General features: G+C 47.2%; 1 long non-coding RNA gene across 2 annotated transcripts; it reads right to left on the bottom strand.

Moving 5' to 3' along the window:
• Nucleotides 1-8,305: 8,305 nt before the first annotated feature.
• Nucleotides 8,306-18,916, bottom strand: LOC121446573. Of its 2 annotated transcripts, none has more exons than XR_005974066.1 (3): nt 18,846-18,916; nt 17,169-17,276; nt 8,306-8,355 (listed from the first exon to the last, which is right to left on the bottom strand). It is a non-coding gene; the product is annotated as an uncharacterized LOC121446573 (long non-coding RNA). The 2 variants fall into 2 exon arrangements; XR_005974065.1 differs by lacking the exon at nt 8,306-8,355 and adding an exon at nt 11,965-12,000.
• Between the last annotated feature and the right edge of the window lie 3,566 nt (nt 18,917-22,482).

Raw genomic sequence — 22,482 nt, 5'->3', positions numbered from 1 at the left:
CTGTCCCCACCCTTCCGCTCTCCTTGCACACTCAGAGAGCAGATGACACCACTGTCTCTCTTGAAACTTGCAAACCTGTACTTCCATAAAGATGTCTGGGAGACAGAAGAGACCCTTATACTCAGTTTTATCCACAACGAAGTTTCTTTTGTGGAACCCCTCACCTAGAGGAGCCCTTTTTGCCTCTCTGCACCCAATTGGATGTTTGTGACCACCTCACACGGTCAGAATGGGCTAGATAGCCTCAGAAAAAGAACAAATAACAGGCACACCCCTCAATCCTCATTGGGAGACACAACATACAAAACCATCAGTGGTCTGCCTTATGTGACAATGGAAGCCTGATCACAGTGGCAGCCCGTCAACCAACCTGTGCCACAGCCTCTCTGCCAACTTGCTGAAAGAGGTGGGGCATTCAGTGTTAGTGTCTTCCTGCCCCTGACTATCAGACACAGTAGTCAATGTGAACATAAGTCCTGGACCAGTGCAGGGCACCATGGAGTTTAGGGAGTGCCCTGCCAATCAGCTCCTTGTGTTGGGAAAGCCATCTAAGCAAGCAAATGGCGATTTTCTCAGTTTTATCATGAGACTTTGCAAAGCAGGGGGATTAGTAAACTCTGTGTGACTCTGACATCATGATCTGTCTCCTGTCATGGTGAAGCTGAATGGGAGGCAGGTGGGCAGGTGGCCAGAGAATTCAGGCTGAGCACCATGGAAGGTTAGAATGGGATACACATGTCTGGTCAGCTCTCCCCAAGCAAAGGCTGTCTAGCCAGGGACAATGTGAAAGAAATCTGTCCCTGACAGACAAGGTTACAGAATCCATTAGGGACACCATCCAGTAAAGCCAGGCCACTTCCTTTCAAAGACTTGAATGTGGTCGCTTCTTTGCCCCTTTCAGACAGCAAATCCACACTGTTCATCTTCACACAAGTCAAGAAACCATGTGGTTTGTTTTGTTTTGTTTTTTGGCCAAACTTCCTGATCCCCAGGCTGCTCACCGTGGCAGGAAATGGATAATAACCTTTGGTCTTCCTTAGCTTGCAGGCACTCATGAACACATTCAGCCACAAGCTTTTCTTGCTTCCCATCCAGAGCTCCAACAGGGGCTTGACTACACACAGGGTCAATTATTCATTTGTTCTGTTGACAACATTAGGCTCCTGAGAGATATCATAAGATGAGAATGTAGCCATGAAATTGCTCTCTTAGTGACAGGAGTAACTCACTCCACCAAGTGCTCGGTCTTCAAATCTGAGGGCGTGGGCTCAGAATCAGCTGCCACATAAAAGCCTTGAAGGCCAGTATGAGCATATCATCCTACCTCTATGGAGGTGGAAGAGAGAAGTCCCCTTTTCATCCTTGTACAGGTGATCTAGAGTTACTGACAAGTCACGGGTTTAAGGAGAGTGTCTCAGGAAGCAAGGTAAGTATGACACTTGAGACCCCTCCTACTCACACAGGAGTGGGCACAGGCAGTGCTCCAGAAGACACATATGAACCCAGACACACGCACAAGTTGGGAGGCATGAAGAAAAGGGAATAGAAAGAACATGGGTGAAGGCTTCCTCCTTCATAAATGATTGTTCTTATGTGCGGGATCTATTTCTCAACCTGCGATAACTGTGATTTTGTCCACAGCATTCTAGCGAAAAGCTCCTGCGTAACTGTGGTTTCAACTTCATTTTTGTCTCCTCAGATGACTCTGCTGAAAATCACAGGCTGCTTGAACCTATAAAGAACAGCCGGGTAACCTCTTGTAACAGAATTGGCAGCCCTTAGCTTTGTGTGGCAGCATTTCCGACGGCGCCACAGTTGTATGGAACCCACTGCTACTTTCATTTGATGTTGGCACAACAGGACTATGTTCTACTCTCAAAAGAACTAATCCCAGGCCTGAAAGAGAAATTTCTGTTTATTATTTCATTATTCAATAAATAAATTCCTCTGTTTATTATTTACTTTATTAAATGTTGACTTGATTTTTATCCTGACCTGTGGGGCAATATTATACAGGCCCTACATTGTATGGCAGCCAAACTTACAGGCCAGCTCATACCTGGCCACACAGAAGGTGGTCACATGACTTCCAGACAGGATGTCACCATCCTAAAAAAAAAAAAAGAATAATTCAAATAATCATTTTAAGGGGCCAGAGTTTTAAGAAAACTATTTTTTACATTCTGATTAAGCACAATAATGACATGTGGTTTCCTTTTCTTGTCTTAGATACAATGTAAAGGGACTCTTAGGTGCTAAAAACAACAATTTTCAAATATAAAAACAAAGATTAGGATATGCTAATATTGTTCTGATTCTTTCTTTGCCATTATGGAGATCACCTGGGAAGTGTTAATCCAGGCTGCCTGACAGAGCAACCATACTTGTGGAAGTGACTTTAGTCCCCCTACCCCAAAACAGAATGTGAATGAACTTCCCCCTCAGTTTACCTTTTGATATAAAAGCTGTTTGGAAAATAAACACGGGTGACCTTTAGGATTTGAATGAATCCCGAGACTCCCTCCTGATATTGCCCTGTGAACTGTGTCTCAACTATTCTTACCCCTCCTCACTGGCCCAGGGAGATAATTTATGTTGGGGCTGGATCCCGACACTGACCCACCTCTTCACATTGATATAAACCTGTGATATCCAATCCCAAGTGAATTGAAATATTGCCTCTCAATTTCTTAGACAGGATTTTCTAATCCTGTTTGATTTCACCATGGCTGGTAGTTTTCAAAACTATTTCCCACAAAGCTTTGGCATTGACTCTGGTAGCAGCCTGTGCTTCAGGGCACCTATGTCTCATTGGTAGCTATGTCTGAAGCACACAGACATGTCACGTCTGCAGCATGGCCACACCCGATGCTTCTTGACTGCCTTGATGAGCAGTCCAGGAAGTATCTAGGAAGGTGTTCTGTGCTCAATGTCACATGGTCTCAGGGCTCTCACTGGAGGGAAGAAACCAGTTTCTGGGATGGCCAAATGAAAAGGAAGCCTAAAGGGATGTAAAGCCCAACCATATTGAAAAACCTTTATAGCTCAAGAAAACAAAAAATAGCAGCAGCAACAAACAAAGAGGCCTGGGAAGGTGCCTTCAGCTTAGATGTCCCCGCTTCAGCTTATATGTCCCCCCTTCAGCTTAGATGATGTCCCCCCTTCAGCTTAGATGTTCCCCTTCAGCTTACATGTCCCCCCTTCAGCTTACATGTCCCCGCTTCAGCTTACATGTCCCCGCTTCAGCTTACATGTCCCCACTTCAGTTTACATGTCCCCGCTTCAGCTGTCCAGCCATCAGCACAGACCTGCCTTGGGAAATTCAGAGACACAAAAGGACATCAGAGCAACTGGAGAAAACATAAAAATCAAAGCAAAGGAAGCACACTCAGGAGACAGAGGCAGAAGGATCTTTGTGAGTTCAAGATTGGTCGTGTTCACAAAGAGAGTTCCAGGATAGCAAGGGCTGTTTACAGAGAAACCCTCCCCTGAAAAAGAAAAGGAAGCTTGAGAAAGACATGTCCATCCACTGCTTGCTAGGCAAGCATGATTTCTGACTTCCTGTCTTCCTCCTCTCTGTTGGCAAACAGGAATGGTGACATATGCTTGGAATCCCAGCACTGGCAAGGCAGCCATCTGCTGATGACCGGCTCTCACTGTCAATGCCACCAGCCTAGCAGAATCACCGAGACCCGATATAAATGAGTGACCTGTAAACAAGGTGAGTGTGTCTTAGGAACAAACACTGAGGTTTTCCTGTGGCTTCCGCATACATATACACTAAAGGAATGTATGTGTACACAGAGACACAAGCGTATCCATGTACATGTAAGAAGAGCCGCAGATACACACAGACACAGTACGGGGTGGGGGTGGGGAGAGAGAGGAAGACAGGACAGAGAATGGAGAATCAGAAAGAATGAACTCAACTTTTGTGGACTGGTATGTCTCAAAGTATTTTGATTTTTGATTCTTCGAGACAGGGCTAGTGACCCATTCCAAAGCTCAATGAGGGCCCTACATGTCTAATGGTGACCTCAAGCATCCCGTTCTGCTCTACTGCCAAGGGCTGACATGACAGGTATTGGCCTCCCTCTTCATCTGTCCAGTGCGACAAATCTGTATCAGATACTAAAGCATGCTGGAGCAACACTCCCTGACTAAGTTGATCCTGAAACCATTTTAAAAATTTCATGGAGGGGTTGGAAACGGAGGTTTCTCTGAACTGCACCGTGCAGTAGCAGCTTTGAAATAATCCCTAGGCTGGGAGGTGGGGGTGCAAGACTTTAATCCCAGCATTCAGGAGGCAGAGGGAGGTGGATCTCTGTGAGTTAGAGGCCAGCCTGTTCTACAAGAGTTACTTCCAGGACAGTTAAGATGGACTGTTACACAGAGAATCCTTGTCTTGAAATACAATCAATAACAATAATCACTCAGGTTGTATTGATTACAAATTTTGTCCTATTGCTAAGGCTTATTACTAAATATCTCTTACAGTTAAATTAACCCATTTCGTTTGATCTATGTGTGGCCATGGCTCTACCTGTCTGCTTGTGTCTTGTGTCTTGGTCTTTGACTCCTGTCTCACATGATTCTGCCCTTCTTTCTCCCTGTTTGGCTTTCCCTCCTAGATTTATTCTGCCTTGTTAAAGGCCAAATCAGCTTTTTCATCGGCCAATAGCATACAGAAGGGTTATCCCACAGCAAGACCTGGTGTCAGGAAATGAAGGAAGGATCTCCTCTGGACTGAAAATTACTATGGATGCTGGATGCTGGCCACTTATGTTGTGTAGCTTGGGTCCCTCTTAGCAGATATTCACACCGAGAGAGGCGTCAGAAACTGGAGAAACAGTATCACAGGAGGAGAAGTGTCAATGCACACCATGGCCACTTTCAATTCCCAAAGCTCAGACAGACTAGCGACAGAGGCCCTGAGGGCCTCAGAAGAGACAGTCCCTGGCAGAAATGAGAAGGCTAGGAGACGGGCTGACTCCATGCAACCAAACCTCTAGCATTTTGGTGACAGTTCTGACCAACAGGCAGAAAACTACTTTGTTCTTCATGTTGTGTCATCATCGTTTTCAGAGCACAGACCAAAGTCACATCAACATGGATAGACAGACATCACGGGGAATGGGATATGGACTTCCACATTCTGAGGAACACCCAGGTCATGAGAGCCACACAGAGTGACAATCATGGCGAACATAGGGACTAAGAAACCAAAACTAGGGATTGTGTTGGGGGGGATTCTTCAGTTGGCAGAGTACTTGTCAAATAACAATGGGACCTACGTTTGTGTCCTAGCACCCGCATATAATGTCGGCAGCACTAGCACACAGTGGTAATCCCTACTCTTGAGAGTCTCAGAATGGAGTCTAGGAGAACTGATGAGCTCCAGAACTCATGGGAGACTGTTTCTCTAAATTCGCACTGGAAGGCCAACAAGAAGAGAATCATGAAGTTGAATTCTGGATCCAAGAAGTACACCCAGAAAGGAAGACACGGGCAACTAGGGAAAGGTATCCTGACTTGTTGGGAAGTCAGGCTCTACCTGAAGCTGTGGTATGGGGAGGGGTGGTCTCTCCACCAGATGCACCAATCCTGGGGCTCTCTCAGCACTGGTGCAGCTGAGCTCTGCTCCACCCTCCCAAGGGAGCTTCCCAGTAGAGGTATATAGCACAAATTCCAATTATTCTTAAAAAAAAAAAAAAGCCAAAAGAACCCAGAGTCAGATACTAGGGGGTGAAGGCTGAAGGATCAGAGCAGTGTGCCAGCCACTAAAGAGACCCTTTACCTTGACCAATGTTCAAACCGAGGGGCGATCCTGTCCTCAGACAGTCTCTTCCCATCTTATATTCCTCTCTCCTCCCAGCCACATCCCTATTGTCTCCACTTCCCTGTGCAGGGATTAAAGGCATGGGATCATAAGAACTAGGATCACATTTGTGTGAGCTGTTTCTCTTTTCGACAGATTCAATCTCCTCTAGCCCAGAGTGGCCTTGAACTAACAGAGATCCCTCTACCTTCGCCTCAACTAGTTCTGGGATTAAAGGTGTGTGCCACCACGGCCTGACCTCTAGTAGTCTAGCTCTGCACCCTGATTTTCAGGCCAGCTTTATTGGTTCAAACAGAAACTAAGTATCACTACAGAGAGGTATCCATTTCTTCTGTTCTGCTCCCCTAAGGGAGTATCTCAGCAGAGGGATCCATTTCTTCTCAGCTCTGTCCCAAGATGCTATTTCTGCTTCTCTGTGAAAAAGGAAAGGCCTGCAGGAAGGCGGTAGTCTCCTCTCCTCGGACTCCAGTAAAAAGTTGATACTCACCTGCCCTGAGAACTTTCTGCTCAGCTTACTCTTCTGCTTACTGCAGAACAGGGTCACCATGGTAGACAGGCTGTGCTGGCTGAGCCTGGGGAGGGCAGAGAGCCTTCCATACACAGTAGCATCATACAACCCCATACAGACATCAGCATCAAGCCTTCCAGAGCCTGGGTTTCTTTCTCCAGGACACACAGCACTGGGTGTATCAGTGCAGGGCCCACACACTCACCTGAGCGTCATTCTGACCGCCTCCTTCCTTCCTCCAGGACCATCCTTGTGTTTTCTTTTGGGTAGAAGGGTCTCAGGGGACAGATAAAGCATAAGTGTCCATGGGGGTGGGGGTGGTATTGGGGTTGTTTTCCGTGGGTGTCCAACCCTTTTCAGAGGGTCCAAGTGACTTGCTGGTATAGCCCCTATAGATGGGGAAGCTGGGAACACAGAACCTTTTCAGATCCTGCGGGCCACTCAGAAGAACCCTTCTTCCTGCTGCCTGTTTGGGAGGTTGCAACTTGAACCTGATCCAGGAGCCAGACATGTGGCAGAGCAGTACAGGTCTGGTTCCTCTGCTGGGAGCAGTGACAGAGGAGGGGTCTGACCCAGGTCTGGGTACCAGACTGTGCGGTTGAGCGGGGCTAGCTGGGGATCTGGAGACAGATGGCAAGCAAAACCCTAGAAGCTACAGTCTACAGCATAGAGCTTTGTGATTTGCAGCAAAAGCCACCAAACAGGAGGAGCAAGTCCAGCCCCTGGGATGCATCTCCGCACTGGCTGAAGGACTCTGGCTCAGCTGCTTCCCCAGAAGTCACCCCTGGTCCTGACAGCACCACGTGTCTGGACAATGGAAAGCTGAGTTGCTTTTGGTTCTCAAAACCAGTGGAGCAAAGCATGATGGGTCTCACCTGTAACTCCAACACTTGGAAGGCTGAGGCAGGAGGACTGCTGTGAATTCAAGGACAGCCTGACTGCAGGACAGAGTGGCATGCTGACACCCAGACTAGGTGCTCATCCTGGTGGGCTATTAGCACAAGTCTTTGGGACCTTCCTGAACATCAAGCTGGATGCCTGCTCTCCAATCTGCCAGGCTCTGCTAAGGACAGGGAGGCGCTTCACTCTGCGTAGACACCTGATCTCACGGGATGAACTAACATGAAACTGCTTCAGCCTCAGGGTGCACTTCATGAATCCTGGGCCTCCTGACACCTGAGGAAGGTCTCTTTGACAAAGTGAGCTCAGAACTCAGGGCCGGTCTCTTGCTCATGTTTCTTCCCCGTGGCAGAAAATGGCGCTAATGGTTGTGGGTGCATCCCACATGGCTCCCAGCACAATGGACAAAATCTCCGAGGAAGACTGGCAGGTGAGGTCTATCTAAGCCAACTGTCTGCTTTGGATGGATCCGTCTGGTCAGGATTCCATGTCTGGGCAAGTTGACCAGGATGGCATGTGCTGAAGGCCCTAGGGAAGGGGGGCAGAGTGAAGCAGGCAAGCTAAGCCTCCCCTACACCTGACAGAGGTGGGTCCCATCTCTGGAACACGATCACCAAAGTTCCCCCAGTCAAGAAGGCACCATCCTCCAGTTCACTTGAACAGACATTTATTGAGCACCTACCAAGTGCAAGGCACTGTTAGGTGCCACAAGAAATACAGAGTGACCATAGGGTCCCTGCCTGCGAGGAGCTCACAGTCTAGAGGGAGGCAACACAGTACACAGTTGGCTGCAGCTACACTTGCTGGAGAGGCAAGAGCCAGAAGCGAGACACCAAGTGCTGTGGGGGTCACAGAATACCACAGGGCTGCTTCTGTTCAGGGCACAAGACTCAGGGCTGGGCCTTTGAGGAGGAGGGCTATAGGGCAGAGGGCCATTTCTAGAAGAGAAATAAGCATGGATAGGGCCCCTGGGAACCCAGATCTGGGTGGCGGGTGAGCATCGTGGCAGGGATAGACAGTGGATAGTGAAGAACGGCCATGGGGCAACAGCCATGGGTGCTCGGCTCAGAGGACAGGAACTCGATGCTCTGGTGGCAGCTGTAGGTCACTGAAGAGGAGGAGGAGGACACAAAAACAGTCTTCTAGATGAACCTGAATGAGCTCCCTGGAGTCTGGGAGAGGGGAGTTGTAAAGTGGCCTAGTGTTGAGGGACCTGTGAGAGAACAGTGTCACGGGGGATTGTGGGAAGTGGGGTGCAGTAGCAAGCCAAGGGCCAAGAAGGATACAAGGGAATACGTGATAGAAGATGACAGAACGGAGGCCGAGCTCCTGAGGTTCTGGGAGTCACGATCCCATAGGCTTAGTGACAGGATTAGTGTCACCACCACTGAAGGTGACATTAGCTAGGAGCGGTGACCTCCTACAATAAGTGCAGCTTCTCAAAGTGCAGTTCCAGGCCACCAACTGGGAGCCACTCAGGGTGTGTGGAAGGGACAAGCCTCCAGGCTTTCCTCTACCGCAGAGCCCACAACTCAGGGTGTGTGTGATAGCCTGCATTTTAGCAAGGGCTGCCCTTTTTGCTGGCGTCCTAAGGGTGGCCCAGTTTTAGAGCCGCCTGTGGAGAAACTGCATTAAGGATTGCCTTCAAGGAGAAGAAAGGAATGCAGAGCATCCAGAAGGAAGATGGAAGAAATAAGGCCAATGGCCTCCCTGTCTGTAGCTGTTACATTAACAATGAAACGGCAACCAGTGATTGCCCAGGCTCCTCCCATGAGGTGAGCAGAAGCCAAGTTTGCAAACTGGGGAGTGAAAATGTGGGAAGGTGGAGTAAAGCATCAGCAACAAAATGCAGGGCGTTTTAACCTCAGGGATCAAAGGGAACAGGAAGGTGGTAATGCCAGTGAACAGTGCAACTAATGGACCCAGCTGAGATGGCTCAGAGTGCTGAGGATGGGGACGCATTGGAAGAGATGCGAGAGGCAGGCTAGGACCAGGGTGAGCATGGTGCAGAGGCCACAGGGTCTGCAGCCATTGCCCCTACCAGGGGGAGGGACTCAGTACTTGGCAGTGGCAAGAAAGGGTGGAGTCTTCTTTCTTGCTTTACACATTCACAAGCCTGTGTAAACACAACTCCATCCTGTCTCAAAGCTGAGCCTGCCAACCATGGTGCCACCACACTGGACCAGGACAACTCCTGCGACACATGCACGCATGCGCACAGCGGCTGGAAGTCCATCGGCTACACTAATTACTTATCCTTTCAACCTCTGCAAGCATCAGATACTTGACCAATGTCCAAAATGATCAGCCTCGGCCACGTTGACCACCTCACCCAAATGTCAGGATATGCAGGAGGCAGAGGCACTCCACATACAGAGGAATGCCAAGACACTCTACAGTTCACTGTGGAGGCACTGAGGGGTGGAGGCTGAGCATCTACAAGCACCTAACAGCAACAGAGCTTGGGATGAGTCAGAGAAGCAGGTTGTGAGCTTCCTTCGGTGGCTGGATAAGTGGGATTTGAATGCTACCCCTAAAGGTGATGAATTTCACAGAGAGTCTAGAATTATATTTCACATTATAATCTACACAGTAATTAATGCCTCTCGATTTCCTCCAACTTTTCTTCCCTCCTATATGGGGAAGGGGACACGGGCAGGAATTTCAGAAACAATACTAAGAACACAGGCTACACAACAAAGTCAATCTGTCTGGAGAGTCTGGGAAAGCTCGTGCTCCTTGCTCCCTGCCAGCATCAGGATGTGGCCCCTGTGCTCTACAGAGTACCGTGACTCTCCTGGTTCCCGGGAATGCTGGACTGGAACTGAGTAGAACAGGAGGTCCTGGGGACGGCTCCACCTTGGCACCTTTACTGTGCTCAGAAGCTGGGGCGCAAGGCTGTAGTGAGTCTACTCCAGGACCTTGCAAAGTCTGTTTTCTACTTTCACTGCCTGCAGGTCTCAAAAGCCCAAGTGACAGATGACAAACGACTCCCCAGCAGGTTACATCGTCAATGAATTCAGGAGAACATGACTGAAGTACAACCGTGACCACCTAGAAAACTCTGTATTCATCTCCTGAGGGATGCAGGGATCAAATGAAACCAAGTATATGCATGGTGACAGCATCCCGGGATCTACATAGTCCCTGCACCACAGAGAACCAACCAGCACTACATCCTCAGTCACTAACTGTGAGACCAGGAGAAAGACACAATCCACAGAGCAGTGGAATTGACCATGAGGGCTGGGACACAGCATGGATGGAAAACACAGAGCCCTTAAAAGGTCTAGGTGAGAGTCAAGATGCTAAGAACGACCAGGAAATGTTTCACAGACACAGAATTCAAGCTACACTCAGAAGAGACGATACTGAGATAACTGAAAAGACTCAGGAAGAGCGCCTAAGAGATTTCTAAAGACAGAAGAGGGGACAGCAGGGCTTGGAGATCCCTTCTGAAACTACTAATGCTATTTATTGGCTTGGGTCATCCTTGAGAATAGAAAACTTTTTGGCAAAGCTGTACAAACTCCACATGGGATTCTTCCCCATACTTGTGGGCTGTGGACTCATGCTGGCCACAGAAGGGAGTTCCTTAACAGACTCTCCAATCCTACCTCACCTTCTGAGGTGACAGTAGCTGTGGAATCAGATCAGGAACATGGCAGCCTCAGCTGGGGAGGGCATTAGGGAGCTGGGCCAATCAGGGAGTATGCTGGGACTCATTTCCCTTCTCTGTCCAGTGGAGAGGAATAAGGATGGGGCTGAATGGACTGAATTGTCACCCTGCTCTTCTGAGTCTGATTTTGTCTTGTTGCTGACTACAGCCAGGCACCAAGTGCCATCTAGTGGCTCCACGTCTCCACTCTCACGACAGCCTGCTGAGAAGACCCAGAAGAGTGGAGCAGGCCAGCTCCAAGGAGGGAGGCAGGGGGGCACACACCACGTGAGTGGACAGAACAGATCACCTCAAGAAAATATACTTTAAGAGGGCTTGCTTTCCTTAAGGAAGCAATTCCCTTTTTTTTATTTTTTTAATTTTATTTAGAAAGGCTAACCATATTCATTTGTCAATTTTTCTTCAGCTTTAAGGAAAACAGTTTAAAAAACATGAAGTTGTAAATACACTCAAGAGTAACTGCTATTAAAAAGTTCTGAACAGGCAGAAAATGTACTTTTCTTTTACAGAAAATGTTCAGTCTGTAATAGCAGCATAATTTATATATAGAAAAAAGCTGGCTTTGAAAATCCAGACTTTTGTATATATAAAACACATCCCTTCCTTCTCCTACTGAGAGCAGCACTGTGCACTCTGAAAAGCTTCTCCCCAGTACGGGACTCCACAGTAGGCAGCTCCTTCTGGTCCCCATCAGCAGTGGGCTCTCAGCCCAGCCTTCAGTCCAGGACCAGGGCAGAAAGGGCATTCAGGTCTTTCATGTATGGATGAGCTACCAGGATCTGGTTGATCTTCAGTTTCTGCTCAGAGTCAGGGAAGATCTTCAGCAGGGCCGCCCTCAGCTCGCTGGTCTCTGCGGAAGATCTCTGTGCTGGTACGAGAAGGTTCTGCTGCATACTGGGAACGGTGGCCAGGGGTGTAAAGTGGGGCTGCTGAGGAAGCCAAGGGCCTGAAGAGGCTCCCTGGTTCCTGGAGGGAGGCTGGTGGCTGGTGTTGGCTACTTGGGTGTTGGGGCTCCGGAAGCCAGGATTGAACATGCCTACATCTGGCAGGGCATTGAGTAGTGGCTGCATGTCTCTGTGGATAAAGTGACCATGGAGAGAGCGGCAGTGAGAAACCCCGGAAAGCATGTAAGGCTGACACAGAGGATCTAGATGCTAGCTAGTTCCATGTTTTCTGAAGGCCAGAGAGCCAAGAGGATGTGAAATCAGACCCCACAGAGTGGCTGACAGGGCACCCGGCACCATTTTCAGACCAATGAGGAAACAAGCACCTCTGGGACGGACAGCCCCTCCCAGTCTGCTATCTGAGGGTGGGCCAAGGTTGTTGCTTCTACAAGGTTCCTGCTCCTCTGGAGGGTTTTGTTCTAGGCAGTGTCAGCTGACTGGGGAGAGGAATCCTTCTGGGCAGAGGCAACTCCAAGAGGCTCCTGGAATCCCTGTCTCCAGTGAGGTTTGGGTGGGGCAAGTGTGCTCTGAATGTCTGTGCATGTGGTGTTGTCTAAGCATCCAGGGACACCTCTCCTGCTTAAAAACTCCCACCAATTTCATCTGTAGCTGAGAACTGGGGCTAACAGTGCCATCAACGTCAGAAGCTTGACAGCCTGCAAAAACTCCATTAACATTAGTGGCATCCCCTCAGGAAGGAGTGACAGCTAGTGGCCACCAAGCACTTTGAAGATGACACTAGGTGAGAGGAAAAAGGACCAGCAGGGCTGATCCTGCCACCAGGCTACTGAAGGAGTGGAATAGGTAGCAAAGAATTCACCTCTAGTTTGACCTGGACCTCAGCTTAGCATGGGGCCCACACAACAGCCTCAAACACAGGCCTTGAGGCCTAAAATCCTATGAGGATTTCCCATAGAAGATGTGGGGTTGAGGGGTTTGACTGGAAAAGCCTACAGCAGGCTGCCATGTCCTTGGCCTGAGTCAATGCCTCAAACAGTGTGATAAAACCCAATGGCTCCCAGAGAAATGATAACAAGGCCACGACTTTCCAAGTGTGTCAGTCTCCACTGAAGAAGATCCCTGGGTGAAAATCAACCCACTGCGGTGCACCACCAAGTTCAAACTGATGATCCCAGAGGCTCAGGCTACAAATGACCAACTAGCAGTCTTGAAAGATGGGACAGAGTCCATGTTCTCCTTTTAGGTACCTAGACCAACCCCATGCAAAAACCTGCCAGGAGATGCACAGAAATATAGCTCACTTTTGTTTTAAAACAAAGGTCTGCCACTAGGTTAGCATGAAGGAGGCTGTGGTTAACAAGGTCACCTGAGAATTCTTACCGTAGACATAAACTCTACTTCTCAGTGCAGACAATAAAGCAAGCAGGCTTTCCCATGCAGAGCTGGTAAACAGTAGCTGTGGGCCCTCACCCCACCCCCACAGTGGTTCCTGAGCAGGACACAAGTTCACGGAAGGTCATTGGCTAATAAAGGAACTGCCTTGGCCCATTTTATTGGTTAGAGGATAGGTGGGAGGAGTAGGCAGAACAGGACGCTGGGAGGAAGAGGAAGTGAGCTCAGTCTTGACAGCTCTCCTCTCGGGAGCAGACGCCTGAGAGAGATGCCATGCCCCGCTCCCGGGATGAAGCTCCGACCCAGGATGGACATAGGCTAGAATCTTCCTGGTAAGCGCACCTTGGGGTGCCATACACAGATGATTAGAAATGGGCTAAATTAATATGTGAGAATTAGCCTAGAAGAGAATGGGCCAAGCAGTGTTTAAATGAATACAGTTTGTGTGTTGTTATTTCGGGCATAAGCTAGCCGAGCGGGTGGCCGGGGTGCTGGGAACGCAGCCCCGCCGCCCCCATACTACTACAGTTGGCACCCCACGTGATGGACTAAACCCACTTAAAAAACTTGAGAAGGCTTAAAAATAAGGGAAAGAGAGTTTAACACAGATTTTTGTTGTTTGTTGGTGGAGTGCTGTAGAGAGATTTCCTGATTCGGCAACAGTAGCAGAAAAAACGCTGTGTCATTTTAAAGCGCGACTTCCTGGGGCTGTGCCGCCATTGTGATCTCTGTCTGGCTCCTGCGGGAGACAGAGCTTTTGAATAGAGCATTTGGAGTAAAGTGATACGATTTGTTTGATGGCAACTAGACTCGCTGTGTTCTCGGGTCTGCTCTGCTTGTTAGAGGCAAGCATGCGCTTTCATCTAAGAGAGGCTTCCTGACTCAGCTTTAGCTGCAAAGCCTCCAGCTCATTAAGAGGTCCTGCCACGAAACACTTAAACGGTGTTGACGAAAAGCTGAATGCATGCTTTTCGGTTTTCAGCCGTAGCAGGAAAAAAGCTGCGCCGTTTAAAAATGCCGGCTTTCTGGGCCATCCTGCCAGGGCAAACTCTGACTGTTTGAGGCAGGAGGGCCGGCTACCGAGAGAGGACTTGAGTGTTGTCTGTTATAGCTCACTTGCTGGCAGGGACCTTGAAATGCCATACAGTTGTTACAGTAAACATGGCTACAGCCTGTATATCCGCCATGAGGCTGGAAAGCTAAGAAATGGACTGGATCTAGCTGGCAAAGCCACGCCTTTAGTCCTACTGAGATTGCTTGGTAAATTAAAGGCTCTTGTGGTCAGAAAAAGAGAGATATACAGTAAAGAGAGATTCAAAGACAAAGAAAATTTCTAAATGGTTTACTGTGTGTTAAAAATATATGCAGACTAAAAGTTGAAGTTCTTAAAGTAAAAAAAAAAAGGAAGAGAGTTGTTGTGTGTGGTGGTACACACCTTTAATCCCAACACTTGGTAGGCAGAGGGAGATTGACCTCTGTGACTTCAAGGCGTGGTAGCACACGCCTTTAATCCCAATGCCTGGGAGGCAGAGACTGGCAGATCTCTGAGAGTTCAAAGACAGCCTGGTCTACAGAGTTACTTCAGGTCAAAGATACAGAGAACCTGTCTCAAAAAGCAAAGAGTTAAAAGTAAAAATAAACAAAATAGAGATTAAAACAAAGCTGCACAAAGATGGAAAATACACAGAGAATTTTGATACTGTATGCTATTATGCTCTCTTTGAATTATTTGAATGCTGAGGAAGGAGCAACAGCTGCTTAAAGATATTTATTTATAAATGCTGCTGAACTAATCCAACATAGATATTTTGAATTTGGATCTAAGGATATGATACTTTGGAAAGGAGTTTCTTATTTTGTTTTCACAGAGGATGAGACGCTGTTCATTTCTTCTATTCCAATTTGGTATGATGGACCACGCCCTCCTGAAGGGTTGTTGTGAACATCTTCAGAAAATTGCTTCGCTCAACTGCCAACTGAGATGAAACTAACACACACGCTATACCATGAAAGACCTAATTAACGACGCCCCCATTCAGCAGGAAGCAGTTTGGAGAGAAATAACTGCGCCCATATTCCCAAAAAATGTTTATAAATGTTCTTTTACATTTAAAGGGGGATATGATATAGATATGAATAATTTACATTAGTATAGATTTTGCTTTATTGATAGAGATTTAAGGTCAATTTTGTTATATGTATAAGTGTTTCTGATTTTGATTAAGGTATTGTGATTGTGTAGTTCATTTAAATATATACTGTATAATTAAGAAATATAGGTTGTTAATGGATAATCATCGATAATAGTAAAGCTTGTAGTCATGTTAATTAGATTTTCTAGATATATAGAGATATATTTTAGATAGACATTCTTCATGTCTTTCAAAGATTATAGAATATGGCATTTTAAATGTTTTAATAACTTAGGACTTTTCATGACAATGAGACACTCTGCTCCTGGCAGCACCAATCTACTTCAAGAGGAAGATGGGCATCGAAGAGGCTTGTTATGGAGTTTGATAGCCATTTGGGCAAGAAACTGCTCTTGCCTGGAATATTGCATAAACTGGACACAGAGAACCCACAGAGAGAGGACTACTGAACTTGCCTAAGGTGAGATAATCTTTCGGGGTTCCTGATTCATGAAAGAGTCTGTGAGACATTCTGCAGGACACAACAGATAGTGACTGAACTGACTTTGAATTTTCCCGCTTTATGGAAATGTCTGCTGGATAGCATGGGCCTGAAGGCTGAAGATGTATGCCCCAACGGTACAGAGGAACTTTGGGTGACTGTCCAGGCAGCGAGATGTCTCTGTCATTTCTAGAGTTTTAAAAGTTGCTTTTTTCTTGTTTGCTTAGGTAGTATTGTATCTTTCTGGAGTCTTTGATGGAGTTAAGAATAGTTAGTTATAGTTATAGTTTTCCTTAGTTATGATAAAGATTATTGTAACTTTTACTTGATAACTGTTTTGTTATATGTAATTTTGCTATGTTAAAGTTAAAGCTTTTTTTTTTGTTTAAACAGAAAAAGGGGAAATGATGGAGGAAGGTCATTGGCTAATAAAGGAACTGCCTTGGCCCATTTTATTGGTTAGAGGATAGGTGGGAGGAGTAGGCAGAACAGGACGCTGGGAGGAAGAGGAAGTGAGCTCAGTCTTGACAGCTCTCCTCTTGGGAGCAGACACCTGAGAGAGACGCCATGCCCCGCTCCCGGGATGAAGCTCCGACCCAGGATGGACATAGGCTAGAATCTCCCCGGTAAGCACACCTAGGGGAGCAACACAGATGATTAGAAATGGGCTAAATTAATATGTGAGAATTAGCCTAGAAGAGGCTAGATAGAAATGGGTCAAGCAGTGATTAAATGAATACAGTTTGTGTGTTGTTATTTCGGGGCATAAGCTAGCCGAGCAGGCGGCCGGGGTGCTGGGAATGCAGCCCCCGCCGCTCTTATTACTACAACTGGACACTCAAGAGAAACAGCTGCACAAAGTGCATGGGAAAGCATCCCATAGAGATCCCAGGGAGCAGTGACCTACAAGTTAGCACCAGCTTGAAAACCTGCTTCTTCTGAGACCCTCATGAATGTCTGTGTGCTCTCAGAGTAAAATGAAAAGGATCCCCACACAGGGCAGGCCTAGACCCTGGCACATGAGGCAGAGGCAGAAGATCAGAGTTTGATCTTAGCCTGCTGACTCAGAGGAAACAGTCTAAGGCAGGCAGGCAGGCAGGCAAAACAACACTGAAAAAGACGACAGTGAAGATTAGCCTTGGGCTGCTTCCATGACTGGCTTCTATACGGGTCACACATCGCTAAGTCTAATTACGGCCTAGAAGACATTCAAATGCCATTTCTAGTTTTCAAGGACAGCATTTGTTGCAAAGCACAACATTTGGTTAAAATAAAAAACCCTTTGACATACAAGGGGATACACAGAAATACCTAAGAAAGCCCTCCTTTCGAAGAAATTCATCTAGCCGAGGTCCGTTTCTTCCCAGAGGGTCATCAGGAACCATAAATATGTCCCCCACGAACGTGTACTGAAGCAGCCTACAACACAGAAAGTCACAGTGCTGACCATCAGTCCCCTTCACTGCTGAGGAAATGGAACATTCCTCACAGGAGACACCCCATTTTGGGACAATGGTCAGCCTGAACATTCCCAGTGCTATCTGCCTGGAGAGGAAGCAACCCCACATACAAGTGAAAGCGTTCTAACTTCTGTTGTGGACACAGTCCTGTGAGAAGCTCTTCTCAGCTGCCTGCAAGTCTCATCCAGACACCAGCCAGGTATTCTGTTTTCTACCAGATGAGAAAACACAATTAGAGACATTCAGCTTGGGACTCAGCAGGTGTGCCAAAGTGAAACCAAAAAAAAAAGAACATGTTCATAGGCACACCTCTGATTTGGAAGAGAAAACATCATCCTCAGCAGAGAAAGCCAAGGTTGACCTAGTATTACTCATCCAGGACAGGGACCTGGGCCTGCTCAGCAGGAAAGTCTTGCCAGAAACACAGAACACCGTGGGGTCTAGAAATAAAGAACTGACTGGGCATGGTGGTACATGATTTTAATCCCGCACTCCAGAGGCAGGAGAGATGGGGCCTGTGACAGCTATGTAGTAAGCTCCTCTCTCGAATAAATGAATAAATAAAATTAAATTAAACTTAAAAAATTCTAGCATCTATGTCTGTGATGTACATTTTGGTATCCAAGTTGCTTCTGTGAGGTGAGGTCTAAAAGCAGTGGGTTGGTGGAGCCTCCTTGTGTGCAGACTGGTGTCTAGCACAACAGTGTCTGAGAAGTTCAACAACTCATCAGCTGTGCCCACCAGGTCAAACTTTCCTCCACCCATTACCAACACCTTCTTAGTGACACAGAGCTCAAATGTCTCAAGTAATTTACTTTCATCCACGAGTCTGTAGCCAAGGTTTGTCTTTCTTCTAAAATTTTCAAGTTACATTGTTTCCTTATTTGTGTGCCCACAACTTTGGTTCTCTCTTTCCTGTGTGGTTCTGGAGACTTCCAGGTCCTCAGGCTTGGCACATCTCATCAGCCCAAGCTTTCAGAAACCCTGTTAGGACGTAGCAAGCTGTAAGTCTGAGACAAGAGCCGACTGTGAAATCCGAGAGACACGCGTGTCTAGATGTGTTGCTTACCCGCACTGCCCTGCACATTCCCTATTTGCTTCAGATCTACGGCAGATCTGCCTTCTCCCTGAGCACAGCACAGCACTCTTGCTTCTTGTGGCTAGCAGCCGCTCGAGTGTCAAGTCTTCGGTGGGCTCATGGAAGCCAGCATTCACCGCTCGTCAGCAGTTCATGACTGACACGTTCACAGCGGCAGCAACAAGGAAAGCTGCACGCTAAACTCCTGGAAAACACCAGCCATGGAAACTAGACTTGCCCGAGCCCGCAGTCAGGTGCCCCCTCCCTCGGCATATTGTTTTTGTGCTACGCTCCTGCTGGAGTCACAGCACCCAGAGCTGACACTTGAGATGGCTGAGGTCCGGTCTTACAGGTGCTCCTAGGAGCCCCCTTCACCCTCTCCTGGGCCTACCACCCGGCAAGCAGCACACCAGACAAAATGCAGATCACAGCAAAGGAAAACAAGATTACCTTTTTGTAATAATTTCTCTCCAGGACACCGACTCAGTCATGAACTCTCTGAAGTTATCATTTGTTACAATTGTGCCCCAAGTTTTGTCCGCTAAGTGTAGCAGGAACCTATGGTTACAAGAGAGTTCAACATGAGCAAACAGCACCCCTCGCTGAGAGAAGCTGGGCTATAATGAAATAAGAAAATAGCCACTTTAAACAAGGTTGGATACACAGAAGTCAGGTCCCGTCAACTGAAGATGGATAAAACAATAAGCATCTCTGGAATTATCAGTGGGATTATAAAACAACTTTTTTCATGCAGTCTAGTTTTACAAAAAATAATTTCAACTGATTCCTACATTTTCTAGAACAGATCCACAATAAACCGTGGTGACAATGCATGAAGACCTGAGCTGAGGACAAGCTAAAGGTAAGAGGCCTGTGAGATACTTCTGCTTCCAGTTGAGCCGAGGACAAGCTAAAGGTAAGGGGCCTGTGAGATACTTCAGCTTTCAGTTGCCAGGGTTAGTTGACAATCAGCTCTGCAATAAAGAACAATCAATTTTCTGCTTTGCTTCAAGAAGACATCGTCATTTTGGCCTAAAGATAGATAGATTCGCTCAATTACAAAGGAACGCATGGTGACGAGGAGCCTTTTGTGATTTTAAACAAGTGGTAGCACAGCTGGGGTCAAACTAAGGGCCTGACAGGTGAGGCAAGCACAGGTGGGGGCACAGTAAAGAAACCAAGATGGCTGCTCCGTGGTTGGATGGCTGGGGGAAGGTTTTACATTGTTGGATAGGAGAGAGAGAGCAGCCAGATGCATCTAGAAGGGTCCAGAGCAGAGAGAGAAACGCAGACTGCTGTGGATACTTCTCAGGTGTGTTGGAGGGCAGGGGTCAGTGGAGACATGATGATAAAGAGAAGCTGAAAAGAATAAATATCGAGACGGCCTTGTTTGCCATTCCAAGAGAGTGGTCCCCAGTCTGGAAGCATAGTGCAGGGGAGAGGGAATAGTGAGATTAGCAGGGGGCTCGGATATTCATAACACATACAAGTTACTAGGGACTGGAGGAGCCTGGAGGTTAGTTTTGGGCTTGCTATGTAACCACAGACATAGCCAAAGGAAGCAGCTCTTTCTGCTAGGCAGGAATGCTGCACATGGGAGCCTTCATCTCTGACAGCACTCCTTCTACAGTCCAGCTTAAGCAGACTGTATGACCATGACTGTCATTTTGGGGTCACCCACAACCTTCTGGAGAACTGGGGATCCCTTTGGACTCTATCACTAAACTCCTAGCCCTATGTGTGAGAGGGTCTTAACTGTCCTAGGTCAGCCTTGAACTAAAGATGACCCTGACCTTTTGGTGCTGGGATTTCAGGTGTGTTCCAGCACACTGGGTCTCATGTACACACAGTGATGAAAGAGAGTAAGAATAAAGTATTTTGTTTTGTTGCTGAAGATAACCCCTGTCTAAACCCTCTTAAAATATCTGTGAGTAGCCAGGCACAGTGGTGCACATCTTTAATCCCGGCACTTGGGAGGAAGAGGCTGGCAGCTATCTGTGAGCTTGAGCACAGCCTGGTCTACATAGTGAGTTCCAAGAACAGTCAGGGCTGCCTACTGAGAAACTATCTAAAATACAAGACAAAACAACAAACACTGTGAAAGGAATGGAAGTGTTATTTCTTGAGCATGAACAAAGACAGTGAAACCAAAGCCCCAATCACTGGACTCTAAGGTGCAGGCGGCCGCTCGTCTTCCCTGTGGCAGCAACTCCTAGGCGGGACTGAACACAACAGATTCCAAACTCTGAGGAACTTGGGGAAGTTAGATTTGTTTTTCTTTTCACCACCACCCTCACTCCCCAACAGGAACTCACAAATTCCAGGCTAGCTTAGAATTCACTATGTAACTGAGCATGACTTTGAATTCCTGATCCTCCTGCTTCTACCTCTAAAATGCTGGGATTACAGGTTGGAGCCACCACACTTGGCTAAGGTCCTTGTTAATAAACATTTCAGTTCACTTCTAAAGGGCATGACTTGTCAACGGTGCTATGTGCATCAATGAAAGGAGATAGTGAGGCTTTCCACCAGGACACATAACTATACTCTCTGAAACCCAGAGAGCAACGTAAACCAAGAGGAAGTTTCATCTGCATGCCTGTTCCTGTGAGAAAAAGGCTGTGGTCGTAGAGGCCTGAAGGCTTTTCTTGTGCCTACTGACCTACTTGCTTTTCCACCCAAGCACTTCGGGGTTCCTGAGCCTGTGACGATGTGGACAAGAACTGCCCTTCCAGGACAGAGTCCCAGGAAAGCTCCCAACCCGTGTGCTGCCCTCCCTCAGCTCTCCTCACACGCTCTTTGACAGTACCTTGAATGCACCCCATCTAAGCTCATCTCTTTCCTATCGGTGAGGGAATGTCTGCAGTGCTCCTAGATCACCTCTTTCCCATTCCAGCACATAGCAGGGTGGGTAACACGGGAAGCACTGTCTTCACTGGAAGGGGTGGGAACGCACAGAACAAGGCAGAGAAGGGGAAGACAGCCCAAGGGCAACAGACACCACGCTTGTCACTACTTACACGACAACACCAGAATAGAGTTGCAAAAACTACATATCACTGGGGAAGCTTGGAATCTAAATTCCTCCTTTTGGGAGGTGGGAATCTCACCAGGTAACCCTGGCTGGCCTGAAATGCAGAGATTCACTCAGATCTGTGATTTACATAGTGAGTTATAGGACAGGGCGGCATGGTGAAACTCTGTCTCAAGGAGGAAAAAAAAGGAATAAAAAGGAAAACCAACTACATATATTTGCCTTTTCTCACTTCAGACATACTTTACTAAATTAAATAAAATCAAACTTAACACAATGGTGTCTTCTGTGCCATTCCTAACCCCATAGAATATATAAGCTTAGTAGTGACTTTGATCACGAGTTTTAAAACTGAGCAAGCAGGTCCCTTCAGAGTGCACACCAGCCTGGTGGCAGGCAGCTGGCTCCTTACCACCTCACTCCCACCTTGGGAAGGAAAACAGCCCTTCATACCTGTCATCATGAGAAGCGATCCGTTTTCCAAAGACCATCTGGGCAGGAGTTAAAGACAATATTCCAAGCTCCTGGAGCTGGGTTAAGCAGTGCTGTTCTGTTGTGGAGGAAGTTGATGTGGGTTCAGTAAAGGCCATCTTTCCCAGATGTGTAAACAAATGGACACAAACCCAAATACTTCACTTGGGGACTTGCAGAAAACCTCCTTTTCCTACTGACTCAATTTTACTAACTACCAGATCAAGTAGAAAAAAGAAAATCAATTAAGACTCATACTAAGACAAACCCTGCATAGGAACTGACTGGGTAGTTTTTAAACAAACAAACAAACAAACAAACATTAAATTCATTTCCTCTTGAGACTAAACCATAAGCCTGTAATTTATTAATGCTGCCCTCAAGAACTCTTCCAAAGGTATATATGACAAATAGAATACAGAAAGGGAAGTGACAAGAGTCCCCCAAAAGTGGGAGTGCAGAGGGGAAGAGCCCTCTAGATGCAGAGGCAGCAGCAGGAACAAACCTCTTTGCTCCAGTCAAGAAAGGCTAGCCTTCTCTCCCAATTAATCTCAGTTTTCTGTACAAGCCTGATTGTCCCAG

This window comes from Microtus oregoni, unplaced genomic scaffold (genome assembly GCF_018167655.1).
Source record: "Microtus oregoni isolate MIOR12 unplaced genomic scaffold, Mior012 000003F_ref0000135, whole genome shotgun sequence".
Lineage (NCBI taxonomy): Eukaryota > Metazoa > Chordata > Mammalia > Rodentia > Cricetidae > Microtus > Microtus oregoni.
This window is presented reverse-complemented; position numbering and strand designations above follow the sequence as displayed.